At 36.7% G+C, this 22,377-nt stretch overlaps 1 pseudogene; it reads left to right on the forward strand.

Annotated features, from left to right (window-relative positions):
- Positions 1 to 4,541: 4,541 nt before the first annotated feature.
- On the forward strand, positions 4,542 to 20,345 carry LOC102740958 (small ribosomal subunit protein uS10-like; annotated as a pseudogene).
- Positions 20,346 to 22,377: the final 2,032 nt, after the last annotated feature.

A 22,377-nucleotide genomic window follows, 5' to 3' on the forward strand; every position in this document is an offset into this window, starting at 1 on the left:
TCCACAGTAGCTGGATGATTTTGTATTTCTGCTAGCAGTGAATGAGCATTCCTTTTGCTCCACATCTTCACCAGCATTTGGTGTTGTCAGTATTTTGGACTTTGGCCATTCTAATAGGTATGGGGTAGTATACCTATGCATACCTATCACTACAATGTGGTAGTATCTCATTGTTTTCATTTGTATTTCCCTGATGACAAATGATGTAGAGAAGTTTTTCATATTATTTGCAATTTGTGTATCTTCTTTGGTGTGTTGTCTGTTGAGGTCATTGATCCATTTTTAAATTGGATTGTTTTTCTTATTGTTGAGTTTTAAGAGTACTTTATATATTTTGGATAAGAGTCCCTTATCCGTTGTGTTATTTGCAAATATTTTCTCCCAGTCTGTGGCTTGTCTTCTCATTCTCTTGACATTATTTTTCACAGAGAAGTTTTTAATTTTAATGAAGTTCAGCTTATCCTTATTTCTTTTGTCAATCCTACTTTCTTATATCTAGAAAGTCATTCCCAAACTCAAGGTCATTTAGATTTTCTCCTAGGTTATCTTGCAGGAGTTTTATAGCTTTGCATTTTACATTTGGGTCTATAATCCATTTCAAGTAATTTTTTGTGAGGGATGTAAAGTTCATTTGTTTTGCATATGGACATCCAATTGTTCTAGCACCACTTGCTGAAAAGACTCTCTGTTCCTTTGTCAAAATCAGTTGACCACATTTGTGTGGTGTGTTTCTGGGCCTCCATTCTGTTCCATCCAAATATTTCTCAGACAACCAATCTTACTTTTCTGGTGGTAAATATTTGTCATAGTGTTTTGAAGATAGATAGAATTTAAGAGGGCAAATAGAATTCAACACAAGAACTGCACCTCAGTTATGGAGAGTAGTATTAAGACAGGCATTACAGAAGTCTAAGGAGTGAAACATATAGTTCAATTTGTATGGTGGTAAATCAAGTGAGTTTTGATAAGTGAGGTGATACTGAAAGTGGAACTTAAAGGATAAATAAAATTTGACATTCATTTCATTCATCCATCAAAAATTTGCCAAACCCCTCCAAGAGCCAAATGTTGTTGAATTAATAGGCAAACCACTGCCAAAGTGACATAGTTCCTGTCCTCATAAAGCTTACATTCATGAACAAGAAGTAAACAATAAATAAGTTGTCTATAACATAATGTTAGGTATCGATAAGTGCTATGAAGAAAACACTACCCACTAGTCACATAAAAAAAATATATGGACATAATGGTATTTTAGAAAGGATGATTGATCAGGAAGGTTCTCTGAGGAATTGATCCTGAAAGGAAAGAGGAAACATGCAAATGGGGAATGTGGCTTCTAAGCAGAGAAGACAAGTGTAAAGGCCATGAGACAGGAATATGCTTAATTTTGAGGACCATCAAGAAGGTCAATAAACTACAGTGTAGTATATAAAGGAGGAAATAATAGGAGTGTAATCAGAGATCACATAAGATCTTGTCAGAGAAAACTATTAGTAAGGGGTGGTTTTAGCAGATGGGCTAAGTGTAGAAAGACTTACCCATGGGAATAAAAATAGGATGTTTGGAAAATCTCCAGCAATTCATTATCACTTGCATTTACAAATGGGAAAGGATTAAGAAATAGCAGTGGGTAGATTTTAAGCAGCTTTAGAGGGGGAGCCATGCAAGGAGTTTGGGTTGGAGTAGGATGTGTCATATGTGAGTTTCAGCAGGATCACTGTGAGCGGAATGGAGAATAGGTTGGAGAGGGGTAAGATTGGAGGCCAGGAACCAGCTAGGAGATCATTAGAGCAAAATAAACAAATGAGCAGAATTGGAACAGAAGGGTAATCTTCTGGTCAACAAAAGCACATTTTAAGGTTCTAAAGAGCAAAACAAACAAACAAAAACCATGAATCCTTTAGTATCAGTGCCTTGCATACAAAAAGTGCTCAATATATACTTGAAGAAATTGGTTGGTTTAATTTGGAAGTTGTACTATATAAAAATAAAGATGGAGAAACCCTTACATAGTCACAAAGAAAAAACACAGTCCTCGGAAAAATAGTAGTGGTTAAACTACAAACGTGGACGCAAATATTCTAAAACAATTGGGGAAGAGTACACTAGGCAAGAGTTCTATCAAAATTAGCTTAACTTGGCAGTAAATGAATATAATGAAATTTTTATTGTCCTGAAACAGAATAATTCTGACACTTAGTGGTCGGTGTTGTTCAAGGTAATAGGGGAAATAAAGTTTTGATTAGTTGGATCAGCTATAATGATAATTAAGACTTTGGAAGAAACCCTGCTGGTCATTGCAATCCATCAAATAATTCTACATAACTTGATGACTTTATCCAAGGCCTTTTCCATCCCTTCAGGCACAGTAAAAACCATTTGGAAACATTTCATGGAAGAGTAACACAAACAATTAAGGTGTAATATGGCTAAATGACAGTTTAAAAATACTTAAAAGTCTTAATTGAAATGAGAACACTTCTAGGACTGGCTTGAGGTGGTAGAAGAATTACTTAGATTAATGTGAGTAAAATAAGAGATAATGGCATGAAATTAAGTAAATCATGCTGACCCTAGAGTTTGTGGATCATCAAACATACAAATGGCAGTATTAAAATCACTATTTCTTTGGAGGGTTTAAGTATAATGATATACTACTGAATGTTTCAGGGAGAAAATCCATTAGAATATACAGTAATGGGCATATTCAAACTTTTCAAATTATCCCTCCAAGTGATATCATATAGAAACAGTCATATTTTTGAAAGATACGGTTTCCTTTTGTAGTTCCTCGGTGAGACAAATTCAGGTTGAGTCATTTCGATGAGAGTTTAAAATGCTCAAGAAATCAGGTATTGCCAATAACCTAGAGTCAAAGTGATGCCTCACATCATCTGGTTGAAAAGAAAGAAATCAAAGCAAAACAAGTGACTGAACAGATGGAAAAATAATGAAATGAACATTTACATCTAGGGTTTCTAGTGTTTTCTCATTAACTTTGTCCAGTCTCTTATTTTGCTCAGAGAATGGTACGTGGTTGACTAAATGAATAGATGTCAAAAAGAGGGGGAAATAATTTAGTCTGAAATAGTTCTCTGTAGAAGGAAATTAGAAACAGTTATGGGTGAATTCATTATAAGTAGAGCCATTAACATTTGGGCATTAACAAAAATGTCGTATAGGTGTCCATGTTATACAAATATATATAATTTATTTATAAATAAAGAGGCACATAAATACTTATACTGGAGTTGGCTGTAGACTTATATGGTAAAGAGTTAACTCTCATCAAACCTTCATTACTCTCCCCCACATCCCCTGCTTTACAAAAGCCTCAGCAGCGAAACCTCTATCGATGGGGAATACAAAACAAAATATAAACTTCTCTAAATTAATTTATAACTAGTCCAGCAGGAATGTTAATATCTCAGAGCATAGCTCTGCACATTTCGCAGTGAGGTTTCTGACATCTTTATTCCAACCACAGCAAAATCAGTAAGTTTTCTTCCCCTTCCTCAAATGCTTGCTATTTGCAAACTCCTTACAGCGATAGTGAGATGCCAAATTCTGTTTATCCCATCCTTAAATATAATCAGATGAAAAAAAATTGAGGAATATCTAAAGAATAACAGGAAAAGTAAAGATAATGATTAAACATAGAAAAAAAGAATATATATAATAGATAGACTCCAGAGGAAAGAAAAATAATAAAAAAGAACAGAAGATAAAGATAATTTGAATAATGAATGGAAAAAGAATATATATGTATATTATATATATATTTATATATATATATAGAGACTCGAGAGGAAAGAAAAATGATAAAAAAGAACAAAAGATAAAGATAATATGCGTCAAAAACTCTGAAGGATGCGATTTTACCCTACTTGCCTTGACTAGTCTGCCATGATTCTGTGGATGCTGAAAGGGACATGAGACTTATGGGCCAGAAATAAAGGCCTGTTTATTCCTCACAGCAATAGCTATGGACAGAATATTGACATTTTTCTACCCATTTCTTAAGTCCCTATCCCCAGAGGTTGATACTTATAGGGCCAAGTGATACCCGCCCCCAAAATGAGTTGAGTTACAGGAGAGAAACTCTGATCTTAGGAAACCTTTATAATGGGCAATAAGCCTGCCTGACATTTTCAACAGAGTGAGTCAACATTATCTTCACTATATTGGATAATAAACAAACCTACCTTTTTTTTTTTTTTTTCCCCAAAGGGAGACTTTATCTTCCAAAACTTTTTTTTTTTTTTTTTAATGTTCTTGAGAAGATAATATGGACTGAAGGAAGCCTGTGCCTCAGCTTACAAGATAGGCAGAAATGTGAGACTCTTTAAGAACATCTCTTAGATGCAACCAAAAGAAAAATTTGGTAGGTCAGTGTAAGCACGGACTAAGAAAGGATGCTATGAAGAGGAAGAGGAGGTAACAGCTACAGTGGAGCTTTGGACTCTAGGTCCTGCTCCTCACTTACTGCTTTTCACTCTCAGTGAGGAACAAGTCCATTAGGAAAATTTGCTGCAGCCATGGCTTTTAAAGACACCAGGAAGACACCCATGGGACCAGAGGTGGCGATTCACTGAATTAGAATTACTCTAACCAGCCCCAGTGTAAAATCTTTGGAGAAGGTATGTGCTGACTCCATCAGAAGCATAAAGGAAGGGGTGCCTGGGTGGCTTAGTTGGTTACGTGTCTGCCTTCAGCTCAGGTCATGATCCCGGAGACCCGCATCAGGCTCCCGGCCCAGTGAGGAGTCTGCTTCTCCCTCTCCCTCAGCTCCTTCCTCCATTTGTGCATGCTTTCTCTCTCTCTCTCAAATAAACAGATAAATGAATAAATAGAAAATCTTAAAAAACAAAAAAAAAAGCATAAAGGAAAAGAATCTCAAAGTGAAAGGACCAGTTCAGATGCCTACCAAGATTCTGAGAATCACTAGAAGAAAAACTCCTTGTGGTGAAGGTTCTAAGACCTGGGATTGTTTCCAGATGCTCTACAAGCAACATGTTGATTTGCACAGTCCTTCTGAGATTAAGCAGATTACTTCCATCAGCATTGAGCCAGGAGTTGAGGTTGAAGTCACTGTTGCAGATGCTTTCAAATCAACCTTTTTAATAAATTATCAGTTGTTTAAAAAAAGAAAGGGGGCTATGAAAAGTGGACAGAGAAGAAGAAAATTTTTTAGAACATAAAAATATGATTGAATTCTTTTTTAAAAAATGTAAAAGGGATGGAAAATAAAACTGGGAGAGTTTGCCAGAATGTAGAATATTTTTTAAAGCAACTTAAATATTAAACCATAAGAAATATGAGGATCAATCCAGTAAATTAAACCTTCAGTGTATATAAGTTCCAGAAGGAAATGACAGAGATAGCAAAAGTACAAAAATTATAAAGGAAATAATACAAGAAAACTTTCCCAGAGCTAAAGATGTCTCAAATCCTCTTGCCAAATAGAATTAAACAAACCAACCAACCAACAAACAAAAAAACACCTCCCTGGCTGAAATGTGTAAAAGCGCAAGTTAAGAACAATTAAGATGACGTGCGGAATATAAGAATACAACAAAGCACCTGTAAATTTCAGGAAGAAGAAAAGCTATTCAAATAGTCATGGTCCAAACTTGAAGTACTTAAGATCAAATTTGAAAAGGAAGTTACTGGGTTTAAGAAAATATAATAAAATGGATATCAAACCTGAATGAAAATCTGACATAATAGAAACATAATGTTTCTTATCTTGACAAGAAAAATACAATTTTATACTTTTGAAAATAATGTATACATAATAAATACACCAATTAGTAAAACCATGCTAGTAATTGATAGTCCAAAAATGAGGGAACGTTTACTTTGAGTGACTTCTAGAGAATCCATTGGAACCTTCTTCTTAGACTGGCTGATAGGCCATGACTATTTTATCCTAGAAAAGGACATGTCACCCTAACACTTTGTAGTGAACGATATTCTCATAGTCAAAATGGTATAAATGCTGCTAAGTGATTTTCAATAATTTGAATTAATTAATTTGTAAACAAATAATGTAACTATATGTTATCAACTATTACAATGTAAAATTATGTGCAGCTGAAACATGCTGCTGGGAGGAGAGGTGGAAGGAAAGTCAGGATCCCTAATTTCATCTTGCACCGTCTTAGCTTGATTACTTAACACAGAGTTTTAAGAATATATATATACACATATATATCCATATATGTGTATATATATATATATATATATTTTTTTTTTAATTTGAGAGTGAGAGAGAGCATGAGAGAGAGAGAGTACGAGCAGGAGGGAGTGGCAGGCAGAGGGAGAAGCAGGCTCCCTGCTCAGGACTCCATCCCAGGACCCTGGGATCCTGACCCCAGCCAAAGGCAGACACCCAACCAACTGAGCCACCCAGGCACCCTGAATTTTAAGTATATCATGAAAAGTTCAACAGTAAACACTAAAGGAGTTATAAATAGCAACATAAAATGAGTGGGCAGTAGGGCAGAAGAGAAAGAAATCAGCTAATTCTCACCTATCATAGCAGAAATAGATATATGGAGATATATATACACACATACATACACACAGTGATTAATATTAATGAATCAAGAAATTATCCAGAGATACTGAAGTAACTATCAAAGGAAATAGAAGCAAAAACAGTTGAAAGTAGTTGCCCCTGGGAAGCAGCACTGGGGATGGGTAAGGATGCAGCTGGGACCATTATTTTTTATTATACTTCTGTACTATTATTATTAAAATTCCTATGTGTAACAATATATTAGCATTATAAAATTATTCATTCTATATAAAATTTTTTAAAAGGCAGGCAATCTTAATTATAGCATTTCCCTTATGTGTTGGAATGAGGTCATGCCTTAAAACTCAGAATCCTAAAAACCTAGAAATGTTTAAAACTATATATTTTAATTTAAATATCATTTTACTGGTTTAAAAAAATACTTTACTTAAAAGAGTGGATGTGTAGCCCATAATATGTGAACTGTTATACTCTGAGTCATCTAATACATTTCTTAAATAGTAATAATAATTTAGAATTTATTTTCTGAAATGACCTTTTGGCTCATACACTTTTCTCTACTAGTAAGTAATAAGATGTTTTTACTTAACCTTTTAATAGATATAATTTTATAAGTATTTACTGAGAACATAAGCCTGATTTTACATTTCTACATCGCCTTCCAAGAGTACATGCTTATCTTTCTTTTTTTTTTTTTTGAAACTTTATTTCCGCCTACTAGTTTCAGCAAGTTTTATAATGGGGATGTTCAGACTAATCCAAAGGGCAATTTACACTTAACCTTTTTGAATGGAATTCCCTAAGCAGGATGTCTCAGCAGCTCATTTACAATTCTTACTATAGACAACAGACTACAGCTTGTCTCCAGGATTGGCTTTATGAATTGTAACCACAGGAGTAGACAGTAAAGGTTTTGCATTCGTTGCATCTTGGCAAAGGGAGTATACCTCAAGCAGCTTTCCCTGGAGTCCAGTCAAATAGAATCAGGGGTGAGGAAATTACTGACCTTTTTCTACTGAGCTGCCATGAACCTCATGCAAAGAGGCCCTTTGCTGAGGAAGAGGAAAAAAATGACTTGAGTGCCTTTCCCTGATCTATAAAGAAGTCTCTGTCTCTGTCGATTTTTCTTGTGCTTGAGCTCTCTCACTCTCTGTCTGTTTCTGTCTCTCTCTCTCCCTTGGCTCTCTCTCTATGTATATATCATTGATTGAACATATTGGGGATAACATGAAGTCAGTATTCTTGAAAAATCCTGGTGTGACCAACTGAACGGTTGGGGCACTAGTCTATAGCATTTACATAGCATCCCCCCAAATCCTATTGCGGGAGCAATGTTGCCTATTTCTCAGAGGACTTACTTACTACTTGGACTAAAAATGAACTAGAGGAAAGCAAATGAATCTATGAGATCTTGAGGTAATTACAGCAAACATTTAATGGAATAAAGGATAAATGCAGCTGGGCATAGTCCTTGGAACCACAGTAAAACAAATGTTAATAAAACATGATACTTTGAGGCATTAGGCCATTAATTCCAATGGATGATTAATGGAGAATGTTATTTAGTGTCAACATTAAAATTTGATCTTCATTTTTAGCATCTTCAGAAATAGAAAGCTGAGGCATAGACCTTCTTTATCAGAGAAATATTTCATTTGAGAAATGCTTTTACCTATTCTATGCAATTTCTTAAAACTCTTCTCTAAACTGTGAACATTTAATATTCCATGATTCCAAATAAGAATACTGAGGTCAGACTAGAATCTTAAACACTATATAGAGATTTTACCTGTTCATTTTTTTGAAGAAAAGTTACCAGTAGTCCTACTATTATCTATATATCTATCTATGTATATATATCTACACATACACACACCTATATGTTTGATTTCACACCCAGCTTGAATTTTAAAGACATTTTTCTCAATTTGACTTTCAAATTCTAGGAAACTTGGGGTAAGATAACAATTTGCAAATGAAAATATCATAGAAAAAGCTAATGTGTGTGAATATGCATCACAGAGTCATTGATTTATAGTAGGTACTTACTAAACATTATTTTCAAATTTCAGTTAAGAGGAAGAAATTTTCATTTCAGGGCTCGGCTTAACTAAGGAGATGGTTTGTGCAGGTTTAGACTGATTTCTTGAAGTAGGTGGAGTGAATATTAATCTTTTCCAGACATGGGTATCACTAAAAGAAGGTATGGAGAATGATAGAACTACAATTTTTCTCAGAAAAGTACTTTAATTCTATGCTCTCCCATGCCTATGAAAATAATCTCTCACTTAGTAATTGATAGCCCCCACCCACATATGAAGAGAATCAAGAACTATTCACATATGGGCGCCTGGGTGGCTCAGTTGGTTGGGCGACTGCCTTCGGCTCAGGTCATGATCCTGGAGTCCCTGGATCGAGTCCCGCATTGGGCTCCCTGCTCGGCAGGGAGTCTGCTTCTCCCTCTCCCACTCCCTCCTGCTTGTGTTCCCTCTCTCGCTGTGTCTTTCTCTGTCAAATAAATAAATAAAATCTTTAAAAATAAAAAAAAATAAAAAAAAAAAGAACTATTCACATATATTACCTTGACTACCATAAAAAAAATGGAGTGTTCTGCTATTAGCATGAGTAACCTCATTTTTCTGTAATCAACCAAAAAAAGAAAAAGAAATAAAAAAACTTCACCCTCAGAATTAACTGAAAGATTTTCATTTCACTTCCTAACAAAACGATGCCAAGCTAATAGCCAAAATCCCCAGAGAGCTGTATACCAGCCAGCTTCTCGGTTCAAAAATAATAGCATTATGATTAAAACACTAGTTTTGGGGCACCTCTTGGACTCTTGATTTCGGCTCAGGTCATGATCACAGGGTTCTGAGATCGAGCCCCACATCGGGCTCTGCACTAAGTGGGGAGTCTGTTTCTCCCTCTGTTCCTCCCTCTGCTAGTGCTCTCTCTCTCTCTCTCTCAAATAAATAAATAAAATCTTTAAAAACAAACAACCAAACAAGGACAAACACCAGTTTCTATGTCCCACATAGTATCTGATGATCCATACATCGGTGTATGCAGGAAGATAGCCCTTCAAAGATACCAGAATCTCTCTTTTCTATCTATATATCTGTCTAAAACCAACAGAGGGAAACCCTTCATCAAGTTCTTTTTGAAATGTTAAGAGTCAGAAAACTATTCTAAGTTAAGAAAACCACATTGGGTAATTTGTGCCTCAGAGGAAAGCTTCCCGGGATGAGTGAATAGGAAAAGCAGACTTAGTTGAAACAGGTCTCTCAGAAACTTTTTTCTTATATTTAACCGTGTCACATAAAGCTGCTTCAGAACCCATGACTACATCCTTTTTACCTCTCTAGAAGACACATTCCACAATCTAATTGCTGCTTCTAACAGAAAGCGTCCCTTTAAAGTCACTTGTAAGTAATAATCACATCTGTTCTTAGTTCTTATCAGTTGAATTTGAACACTGTGTTATTTTCTGCCTTCTCATGAAGCTAAACCATCCACTGTGCCTTCTTGTCCAAAAAGCTACTCGAAGTAATGCAGAGATCGTGAATTTACTGAGTTTATTAAAACATCCAGTTTTACATAGGGAAAATCCTATTCATTCTCCAGAATAGCCAAGGCCAAAAAAGGATGGCATGATTCAGCCCTCGGGACTGGGCAGTTGTCCAGGTGTGAGCGTTGCCGAAGCCTTTTTAAAAATCCTCTTTTAAATTCAATTTTAATGGAACAAACTGCCAGAGAAGTGCCAAGAAAATTGTTTCTTAACATTTGCCTGCAGGATCATGACCCCTAATGTCTTTACCAGGCTGATAACTTCTGGGCAGCGGAATAAGCCTGCATTCATGAAATCTCTTAGGAGATGCACTGCTGGAGGGGAGGGACAGTGATGTCATTTGAGAACTGCCACCGATGAATGCCTTTAGCTTGTGAATTATTCCAAGTCCATTATGACACCTTTGTTAGCTAATGTGCTTCACCAGCAAAGGTAACAGTTGCATTTTGAATGGATTTGGGCAGACAGAAAAAACAAGCTGCTATGCACCCCAATTTCCTGTTATACTATTCATACAATTTGTTTCGCGCTCTCTCTCTGGGAAATCCATCTCTGTCAGTGTAAGTTACCATATCATTCATTTGCTTTTTGTTTCCCCTCATCAAGCTACAGAGATTTCATACTCTGGCTCCCCACCTCCCCCATTTCTTTTTAGACACAAAACTATACTTGAATAAGACACAGACATCTTTATAAAATTATGTCATGGGGTGGAGGGTGATTTTGTTATCGTAATAACAAACTTTTTCAAACATTTAATTAGTTTTTGTGATGATGAAAGATTTCACTGATTTTCCCCTCAAGGCATTTTAGCTATTGTTCTGGGATATTTTCAGGCCTAGGGTTTGGTGATAGTGGTCTTCCAAATTTGCGTATTAAGGTTTCAACTGTTTCAAAGTGTCAGTGTTGGGGCACCTGGGTGGTTTATTCAGCTAAGCGTCTGCCTTCGGCTGAGATCATGATCCCAGGGTCCTGAGATTGAGTCCCGCATCCCGCATCGCATCAGGTTCTCTGCTCAGCGGGGAGTCTGCTTCTCCTTCTGCCCCCGCCCCCCCCGCTTGTGCTCTCTCTCTCTCCCCCTCTGTCTCTCTCTTAAATGAATAAATACAATCTTAAAAAAAAAAAAATGTCAGCATTTGAGCTCTTTCCCTAATTTCATGTTGAGCACATAAGTTGAGTTGCTTCTATAAGACTGTGTCAAGTGAAAGGAATCTATGGGAATGGATGCAATCCACTGAAAGCCTGGCCACTGCATTAGGGTCTTAGCTTTTTTGCAGTGCTTGTCATCTGGTGACTTTTTGGGATTTCCATTCTCACCAAACTTCTGAGAATCTCCCAGGGAGCTCTGTCTCTGAATCCAGAGGTGGAGAGGTAGTGCAGTTCAGAATACCCTCGGTGCCTCTCTTCTTCTACTATCTTTGAATTGTGTTGCTGTGAGGTGTTGCCAATTTAATTCACCACACTTCTTAAAATCAGCCCTCTTTCTCATCAGTGATCTGGTGAGTGAGTTCCTCTTTTCTGAGGGACTGCTCCAACACAATGCAACATTTCACTTCTTGGTTTTGTTTTTTTGTGGGTTGTGTGTGTGTTTGTTTTTTTTCTAAATCTGCCCCCTACAATTAAGACATCCTGTCATCTGGATGACATGACTCCATCTGTTTTACCAGCGCTTTCAGTTTTAATTTTTTAATTTAAATGACTGACTTCGGGTTCCTGAATAATCTGCAACAGAAATAATGAACACCTTGGGATCTGTCCCTCTTCACCCTTTTCCACTCAGTCCTAATTACCTGGGGTCCACGGTGGATTGATGCTCATTGCAGACGTGCATGGAGTATCAGGCAGGACGTGGGAGATCTCTGTTTCCCTTTTTGTGTTGCTATAGTACAAAAGAACGTGCTCAACTTTGGGGCTCCTTTCTCTGGAGAAGATGAAAACTGGAGGGGTTGATTATTTTCTACCCTAGGTTTGGGTTTAGGAAGATGAGGCATTTCTCATTTCTAGCAATAGACCTGGGTTTTCAACCCGTACTTGTCTTCCCTCAGCCAAGCACACACAGAATGTGCAGTCAGCAGTGGGAGATAACGGGGATTCTGGGAATAAGAGCAATTTGCCTCATCTGGCCTTGAGTAGTGGAAGCACCATGGTGTCTCATTAAAAGGTCTTCTCCGCTCCTTCGGGTTTCTTCCAATAGTGCAGAGGCAGATTGGCCGTATTAGCATTGCTCTTCTGCTCGTGGCTGGTGTAAACAGATCTTAACTTGATATACATGTGCACTGCTTCTCTGTTAGTTGTCATTTCCAGAGTGGTTGCAGCCGTTCCCAAGGCTGCTACAAAACACCTTTTAACCAAGAATACTGCTGCTTCCCTGCTGTAAGCAACTGTGGATGGCTATGTGATTCATCAGCTGTATTCAGACACTGTAGATACATAGAGTAAAACATGAATGCTTCTTTCCTTTGATTCCATTAGGGGATGTAGCACCAACTCACAGCTGGAAACAAATTAAAGTCGTTTTTCTGATAATACAATGAAAGTGGTTTCCAAGTAAAGATCCTCTTCAAATTATTCACGATGTTTTTCATTCTAGGGGTATGTGTCTTTATTTGCTAAATTAGACTGGTTTGCATTTAAATGTTGATAACAAAGAGAGTTGTTGCATTATGCAGGCTGGGCAAGGTGATGCGTTTGGGTAGTGTTACGTGCACACCTGCCTTGGTGGATGACTCTCCACGTGTCTGTCAGTTCTTCAATCACCCTCCTTTCGTCCTGAATTACAAGTACATTTTCAAGTCATGGTGATGATTCCTTTAACAATTATTTATTTACAAAGATTTAAATTTACATTAGTCTCTTTTTACGCCTGTGTATGCATTCTGCAATGCTTTTGTTTCCTCCTGTATATGTCAAATTTCTGTTATTAGCTCTGAAAATTAACTGTGATTCTTTCACCACATATTTTTGAAATACCATCAGGTAAGGCAAGCACTTCTTTCCCCCAGGAGCTTTTTTTTTTTTTTCTTCTTCTTCTTTCAATTAGAATGAAACGGTAACACCAGCACCAAGGTAAGACCCGTGGTGCCTTTGGTTTCTTTTGAGTGTTTTGAGTATTTCACTGGCATTTGATGACACAAACATAAATATAGACCTCATATGTCCTTTAGATCTGTCATGCATTTGCCTTTTTCCTAGTGGCTTCAATTTTTGCTCTTCTAGAAATCTTTGCTTACATAAGAGAGTATGGAAGCTATTGAGAAAGTAGTTTACCTAAAATTAACCATGAAAATAAACCAGCTGAAAAAACACCCAGACACAAATTGGAGCACCCGTTTCCCTCCCACACCCTCTACCCTTCACTGGTGTGGACCTCAATGCTGAGAGTCAACCTGGGCTCAGGTATTTCTAACTGGGACCTGGGTGGTGGTTAATGCACACGTAATTGCTTTCCTTCATCCGTAGACATGCTTATTGAGCTCTCATATTCAATGTGTCTTGCCAAGGCTGAACATTTGGTGGGTGTCTGTGGGCTTCCAGTGTACTTTTCACCTCATTTGTATAGTTCTCTGCTGACCACTTTGTTCCTCCATCCCATCTCTATCGCATAGGGATGCACTCTTTGAAATTATAATATTCTATTAAGAGGTTGAAATATATCATATCAGGGATCATGGATTCAGGTTCCAAACATCTCATGCTTAGATTCTTAGTTCCTAAGAAAGGGGACAAAGACTCACATTGCCATTGTTGCTATGATTTCTATTAGCTAAGTTTAAAAGTACTTCATTGTGTTTTGATTAAGAAAATAAATCATATGTAAAACATAGTTTTTATTTTTTATGTTGACTTTTCGTTTTTGAATTAGACGTATTTCATTAAGTCAGTAATAACCATATGTCGTATGTCATCTCACAGTCTAGGGGAATGATAGGTGACCAATACTGGTGTTCACATCTCATTATTCTTTGGCTCCAAAATCAAACAGGGCAATAGCTAAAACTCTCACATGATGGTTGATCAGTGACCCAATGAAATGAGCTGCTGAAAGCATAATTCCTGTCCATAGGGGCTCTGTGTATAATTCATGATGTGAATGATTATAAACAGTATCCTCGCTGACAGTGTCACACAGGAGGCTAGCAGTTAATGGTCCATGGAGATTTAACTACCCATATTCCCAAAGGTGCTCCTTATAGGGCAAACATGAGACTCAGTAATGGAAAGCATTAGGAACTTGCATTTCCATCACTTCTCTGCCTATTATGGGAGCAAGTAAACTTATGTTATGAATCCTACCTCTGTATTCATACACAGTATCTTTTTTCTCAATTTTGTGATAGTAGGTGTGTTTATAACAGTGACTAAAACACACCTTTTGTTTGCATTGAGTCATAGAATGCTTGCCCTTCACCTATCATATCTATAAATGGAGAGGCGACTGAAAGATGCAGCTGATCTATTTATTAATAACATTTATAATGCCTAACCATAGAGAATATGTATTTGACACTCTTTACTTTGTAAGTGCCTTTCGGTACGGTTTTAAGTATCTAATGTTTTTAAGTATTTCACAACAATTTTATGTGGTTGATATTAAAAATATTTTGTATGGGAGAAAACTGTGATCATTAGAACCAAAAACCACGTCAGGTCTGGACAAATGAGTTGAAACTAACAAGATAAGTTTAAGAGTGGACAAAAGTGGTGGGTTTGCATCGAAAGCCCTACAATTAGCTTTTTCAAAGGCAGCTACAACAGCACAGTTTTTGGAGTGAATAAATTGTGCGCTAAGCTTCCTCATTCTTACCAACATGTCCAACAGAGAGCAGTCACAGACTTTTATCGTCTCCTATGTCCTACGCACTCCTTTGGTTTAGGGGCTGCAGCAGCAAATGCAATAGATGGGTCATTGCCTTCAAAGATCTAACATCCTAATGGAAGGAAACAGATATTAAACTTGTCGGCAAATATGTAAAATAAGATAGTGGTAGGTACTATGAATAAACTATCATCGGGCCATGTACTAGATTGGCTGGGGCATGGGGATAGTTGTCTGCTTCAGTCCAGGATAATCTGAGAGGCGCCATTTGTGCTGGGCTATGAATGGTAAGATCTGGGGAAAACATGCGGGAAAGTGTTGTTAGAAAGTAGAAAGAATAACATGGGCAGTGGCCCCGAGATAAGAACAAATCTCAGCTGCTGACAGGAAGGAAGGAAGGTGGCCGGAAAATAATGAGCAAGGGGAAAAGGAATGAGATGAACTGAGGAAACAGGCAGAGTTTGGTTCCTCTTGGCACCAACTAGACAGAATAGTTGAATAGCTTTTGGGTGTCTGATCATGGATTCTTAATACTTTTTAATACTTCTTTTTTTTTTTTTAAGATTTTATTTATTTGCGAGAGAGAGAATGAGAGACAGAGAGCATGAGAGGGAGGAGGGTCAGAGGGAGAAGCAGACTCCCCGCTGAGCAGGGAGCCTGATGTGGGACTCGATCCCGGGACTCCGGGATCATGACCCGAGCCGAAGGCAGTTGCTTAACCAACTGAGCCACCCAGGCGCCCCACTTTTTAATACTTCTGAGCCAAGTTTTATAAGAGCCCTAGATGCCTAATTAGCTCAAAATAGAATTAATTTTAATTCATCTAAATATCTAAAAGTAAGTATTATTTATTTTAGTAGTTCATTGCCGGAAACCATAAAATTAAGAGATAAAAATGGCAATTGGATATAGGATTCTAAATGATTTGAGACTTGTCCGATTGCTATGTGTATTTGCAATTTGCTGAGAAAAGGACAGTTATCAAAATATCAGAATTTCACTTCTGTTAACATTATTTCTGTGTTTCTAATCAACAACGCATTAGCATGTTGAAATAGTTTGTTGAATTTTATATGAAGCAATTGATTGGCTTTGCTAGACATAAGGACATTTATTTTGAATATCGTTCGATTATGTCCTTTATCACAAGTCTCAAATCCGTCATGTTTCTTAGGGTATTAATGTAACAATGTCAGCTGGGACTGAAGTTGAGAAAAATTACCTGAGGGCATTTTTGTTTTGTGCTTAAATTTTATTTTGTCATTTATTCTTATTAGCAATCATTAAGCAATTTAATAATTATAAGCTCCATTAACATTTTAATGAGTCTAGTGGCCATTGCTAAGTGTAATTAGATTAGTTTTATTGTATGATATTTTGAAGCTGTGATTAAATTAAATTTTACTGTGCTTAGAAGAATAAGCCTATGGAGAGATTGCTATTCACCAAACATCTTATTAACTTATAAGGTACTGATAAAATAGACGTTCATAGAGACAGGAGAAAAATATAATTCCCTATTGAGTCTATTCACAAGATAAAACTTTAATCATTTTAGTTTGGAATCAATCTAATCATGACAGCGTAATTTTATTTAAAATATTTTTTTTGGATAGAGATGGAGAAAAGGGAAGAAGAGATAGCTTCTTTTGGTAATGTTCTGATCCTCTCATGGTTTCTGCAGTTAGAATCTATAGGGATGGATTGGATCAAGTCCGACAAGATAATGACGTAGAGTAGATACATGCAAATCAGTGTTGAATTCTTTCATACCAAACAAGATTTCATATTATATTCATTGATTAACTTGGAAATTTGTTGTAGAAATGGAAAAGTCAGTTGATTTAACAAGCATTCACCTAAATACATATTAAAGGTATCAAAAAATGCAAGCCAATGGCGATTTTCACTGTGCTCACTACTGTTTTTTATTGGAATCCACAGTTTGAAACCTCACTTTTTTTTCTGTCAGTGAAACCTCCTTAGAAGCTACCTGATTATATATGAACTGGAAGGTGATCATACATTACACATTCCTTCTGCCAGTCTTTGGTCTTGCATGAATTTGGAGATTTGATTCTTTATTGCTACTGCTGTTAGATAAATTCTGAAATGCTCTCAAGAGTAAAATGAGATAGTCTTATTTTCTGATGAATTGCCTTACATAGATTGCAATTAAGCATTTTACAGGATAGTAATTTGTATAGCATGTACAGCACATGTTTACTTAAGGGAATTAAGTGGGTTTGCTGTAATTATTAGATTCTATTGATTGTATTCCATTATGTTAATGTTTCCAAAATAAGCATATCAAGCAATTCTATGCCCTGCAATATTTCAGAAGCCTCAGGGATATTTCTTCAACATATTTGGGATGCCACTGAAACATTTTATCATTAAATTTATGCTTTCCACTTTATTCCTCTTTTTGTAATCAAAAGGTATGGAACACTACATCAAAAACTAATGATGTAATGTATGGTGATTAACATAACATAATAAAATAAAAAAAAAGGTACGTGATATACAATGTGTATTTAAAAAAAAACCTGAGTATTAAGAAAGACTATTATTATATTATCATCATATATGTCATATACCAGTGATCAAAAATGGAAAATTAACTCTATCTTGTTTTTTTCTTTTTCTTTTCTTTCTTCTTTTTTTTTAATGTTCAATCCTGACCTACATTCTTTTCTAACTGAACTGACACACTTTTGGAAGTTTTAAAACACAGCTCTAAAAAAATTATGAACAACTAGCATACAACCCAACACTTTTCTTTACATTTCTGGAAACAAAGCAAAGCAAAATTTACTGTTTCATAAGGGGACTTTTATAGCATCAACAAAAGAAACGTTTCTTTTTTGATGCCCTTTCTATTAAAGATTTTAAATTTCCAATTAGAGAATTTAGTAAATATCCTGTTCCAGATGAAAGAAGGGTTCACTTTGACTGTTACTATCACTCCATTTATTTTTGTTATATTCCATTTGTCATTCTGTATCTCTGTTCTTGCCCTAGATAATCACAGCCCTTTCGGTGGTTTTGAATACTTCCTGGGGGCGGGGGAGTGAGGGGAGTCTCAGATTTTTGTACTTGTCAACTTGCTATCTCCACTGGAATGTCTCATAGATATTTCAAACTTAACCTGTTTGATTCCTTCCCCTTCCCCAGTTAAGTGGTATTACTACCTGGGCAGTTTCTCAAACCAGAAATCTTGGTGTCCTGTTGATTACTTTCTTTCCTCTCCGGAACAAGTCCATCATGCGTTTAACTCCTGTTCAATGTCTATTTCAAATCCACAGTATCTGTTCCTCCCGCTGACACCACCATCTTAGGTGATCTGGGGCAGTGGACTTTCTAATTGACTCCTCCACTGCAAACCTTCCCCAGTTACACCCCGTTATCTATTCAACAATCAAAGCTATCATTCAACTTTTAAAAATGTTTATCTAGCTCTGGTGCTTCTCTAATGAAATCTCCCTTGGTGTTTTCCTGTTGCATAGAGAGTAACGTATTTGTTTATAATTAAATGTGCTTTTTCCTCACTCTCTAGCTTATAAGTTCCAAGAGGGCAGGGCCTTTATCGGTAAGGTTACCCCTGAATCCTTAGTACCTACTGTATTGCCTGGTAAACAATAAATAGGAATCCCTGTCTCTCCTTGCCTGATTATAAGACTAGTGTATTTTCATTCTTTAAAATCTGAGTTTTCAGGTAGGCTTTCTCCAGTACTCCTATTTGGAATAACCTTCCCTCCAAAAAGTACGTGACCTTCTCCCATAGTACGGCGTTTAATCTGATCATTACAAGTCACACCCTGGACTGGTTGGTTGGCTGTCTCCCTAACTAGAGGAGATACCCCATTAAGGCAGGAACTCCATTCATTCTGCTCATCTGGGTCTGACAAGTAGTCGACATATAACAAATACTGTTAAATGAAAGATTACCAAAACTCACACGCAGCAGGGTCTTTTTATATTTTATTCCTTCTCATTTAATGGGTAGGCGTTTCAGTGGGTATGACATAGATTTGTGCTTCCCCTAGAGAATTTCATGTATCCTCTGTAAAATTTAATTTCAGCTTTCCAAAAAGTAATCTCGTTGACCTTTTCGTGTTTTTTAAAGACAAGTGTTGAAATCTCTCTCTTGATGTATTCCTTTAAAATCCTCATATTTTAAAACCTCTGAGATGCTACGGTTTTGAAGAGTAATAGTACTAACAGGTTATATCTTGGGGTTCTGTTACATGTCAAGTATTGTTATAAGTGATTTTTGTTTTTTTTTAACTTCTAATCTTCAAAAATACTTTGTGGTATATAATATTATTATCAGCTTTACTTAGTAAACGAGGAGGGGGAAAATCAAAGTTTGTTAAATAATTTTTCTAGGTGTATCCTGCCAGAAATTGGCAGGCTTGGTACTCAAACCCAGATAGGGGCTCTAGAGCCTGCATTTGTATTTATTAATTACACTTCCTGAAGGAATACTGCCCTGATTAGACAAATTCTGTTTTTGAAAATTACAGACTATTTGATTTTCAAATCCTTGAACCAAAACACCTGATGTACTTCTTTGATTAAAGTACATAGTCTCATCATTAAGTTCCTTCTTAAAGAGAATTCAGCATTTTAATGTAATGCAAACAAGGATAACTAAAAAAAAATTAAGGAACAAACATCTCAAGATATTAAGGTCAACTGTGTATTTATGATATGCTCTGTCATGGTTTATGCTTTAGTTGGGACAGTTTATTTTCTTCTATAAAGGAGACGAGGTCAAGTATAGCAGTCAAAGTTATATATGGCCATTCATTGATTTACATTTAAGTTAACGTAATTATGTAGCGGCTGGAAGAGATGGAAAAGAGAGCTTGGCCGAGCAGTCTCGACAGCCTATGCAACAACTTCTGAAGTGCATTCTATTCATTGCTCATAGCTCTGTTCCTTGGCATTTGTGTTTGGTCACACCACAGAGCTCAAGGTTAATGCCCAGTGGACAGGTCCGAAGGTACGTTTGCTGCCATCATTATAAACATGCTTCCTTATAAGGCACAGAACAGATGAAAGCTCCACCTTGCCTTTGCCCAAGAGCCCTTAGGAAGATGGAAAAGGATGAATCAGTCCCTTGTTTGCAAAAAATGTGACATTAATCATCCAACATCGTGAACCACCAGACAGGTGTCATTTGTTTTTTAAAGTTATGCTATGTTGTTTGTGGAGCTGCATAAATCTTCAGGTTCTTTTTAAAATAGTCTCCACAGGTACAGCAAATGGGAAGTGAATCTGTCATTCTTGAAAATGTTAAAGATCAGCAAGTGCAGAGTTACTGTAGAGCTGACCTTCCTCCTTCATTACTGACTGCCAGAGCTATAAGTGGAGAAGAGATTGAAGATGTAAAGACAATAGAGTGAACCTCATATCATGTCTGGAAAGGGTCACGCTGATGAACCACAGCATTTATTTAGGGATTTTTCCAGCAGTGTGTTCAGGAGGACCAAATAATGCAGTTTTTCTGATCTTTTGTGTAAAGGCGTATATTGAGATGTCACTTTCTGGGTTATTTGTTATACAGTAGTGCTTCGGCGGTGGAGAAAAGCACCCTTAATAAATGAGGAGAGAAGAAGTTCCAGAGAAGAAAGGCTGACTCAGTTGGCCATTATTTGTTTTAATCACCCTATGATTTCAGGAAAGCTCTCAAGTAGCCTTGGTTCAAGTCCAGGGCACAGAACTGTCATTCGGACAACAGCAAGTATTCCAAATGTTGTCACTAAATGTGGTGACAGGGTTTCAACTGTTTGTTTAAAGTGATACTAAATTTGAATATAATGTTAAGTTAGAAGGAAGAGAAATTGAAAGATGGGTTCTCAGAGTAATCCCTTTAAAGGATATGTAAATTAGACTGGTTATGTGAAAAGCATGCCGTGGGGCCTTTTAGTGTATTTGCACAGCTTTCTGGATAGATCTGATTCCTTTTTTGTAACGCTAAAGTACACAAATGTAAACTAGAACTTGCTTATCTTATTACAAGATAAAAATAGTCAAATCTATATTTCCATGGAGATCCAGAGCCTGGCTACCCATTCCTTATAGAATAGTTATCGGTGGCAGCCAAGACCATCATCCCTGAAAATATATCTAATATTTTTTTCTTTCAAGTTTCATCTTGTACATTTTAAGCTATGTTAATCACACTGTTATTTATCTTACGGTAGATAGAAAATACCACTATGGCCTGACTCCTGTTTGGATTAGCAGTCCGAGGAGTTCTGAGTTGTTTTGAACTCCTGGTTTATCTGTTATCATGCTTTTGGCTGCAAGTTACAGACACTCTGATTCCAACAGACTCAAGCAATAAGGAGATTTATCTCTGACTTATCAGGAAACCCAAAGGTTAAAAAAAAAAAAAAAGCCTATAGGGTTGTTTAATTCAGCAATCCAGTTGTACAATTCATGTTACTTCCTTCTTTCTCTACCCACATTTCCCCCACTCCCATGGATTTCACTCAATTTAGTAGCAAGATGGCAGCAGGGGATACTAATATCATCCAAACACTCCATCACCTAGGGAAATGAAACCTCATTTCTTCTTGATTTCTCCTGGAAGGGAGGAAAGTATTCCTAGAATCCCCCACTTTTCATTTCTTACTGGCCAGAGTTCCATCACATATCCATTCTTGAACAAGTAACTGGCAAAAGGCATGATGTTAACCTTAGAAAAATCAGAAACTACACTGAAATGGGACTTGGGATCCATGTACTCAGATTCATTGTGGGGGGGAAGAGTGGATATAGAGATAAAATCTGAGGTTCTTTCCCAGAGGGTGAAGGGATTGGATAGAAAATAGGCAGATAATAGTATCTTGTTGTACAAGGTGAATTTTTGTCTATATATATAATAGAAGATAATGCAAGCATCAATAATACTATGAAATGCATTGCAGGGCTTTTTTGGGGTAGCTAATTTACTATACTGATTATATGTGTTTAATGTTAATAACACAATAATGTTGTAATAATAAGTTTCTTTGTGGATTGTATTAAATAAACCCACTTAAAAGTTAGTGGTGTCAGGATATAGCAGTGTGACACTAAATATAGGTTAGGGTTTATCAACAAGGTGAAACCTCTTCGTGTATAATAACAAGTTGTTGTTATGTGTAAACTTCATGGTGATGGATATGTAAGCATGTTTTTGTGTCACCAAGGTGCCTCAGTTACATTATACTTGGTGTAAATAATGTGTCCCATCAGTCCTTAGAGGACAGTGTATCTGAGAATTCACATGCCAGTCATATTAAGAAGTTTGTCCTCCTTTAAAGAGTACTTCATCACTCCCAATCGCCACCAAGGTCATCAGGGTGACCCTGGTCAGGAAGTTCTGGATGTGGAATTTAGGGGATATTCCAGAGTCTGGGGCAGCCAGGTGTGCTGCCAAGTAGGCTC

Source organism: Leptonychotes weddellii, chromosome 2, assembly GCF_054177405.1.
Source record: "Leptonychotes weddellii isolate Sample4059 chromosome 2, ASM5417740v2, whole genome shotgun sequence".
NCBI classification, from domain to species: domain Eukaryota; kingdom Metazoa; phylum Chordata; class Mammalia; order Carnivora; family Phocidae; genus Leptonychotes; species Leptonychotes weddellii.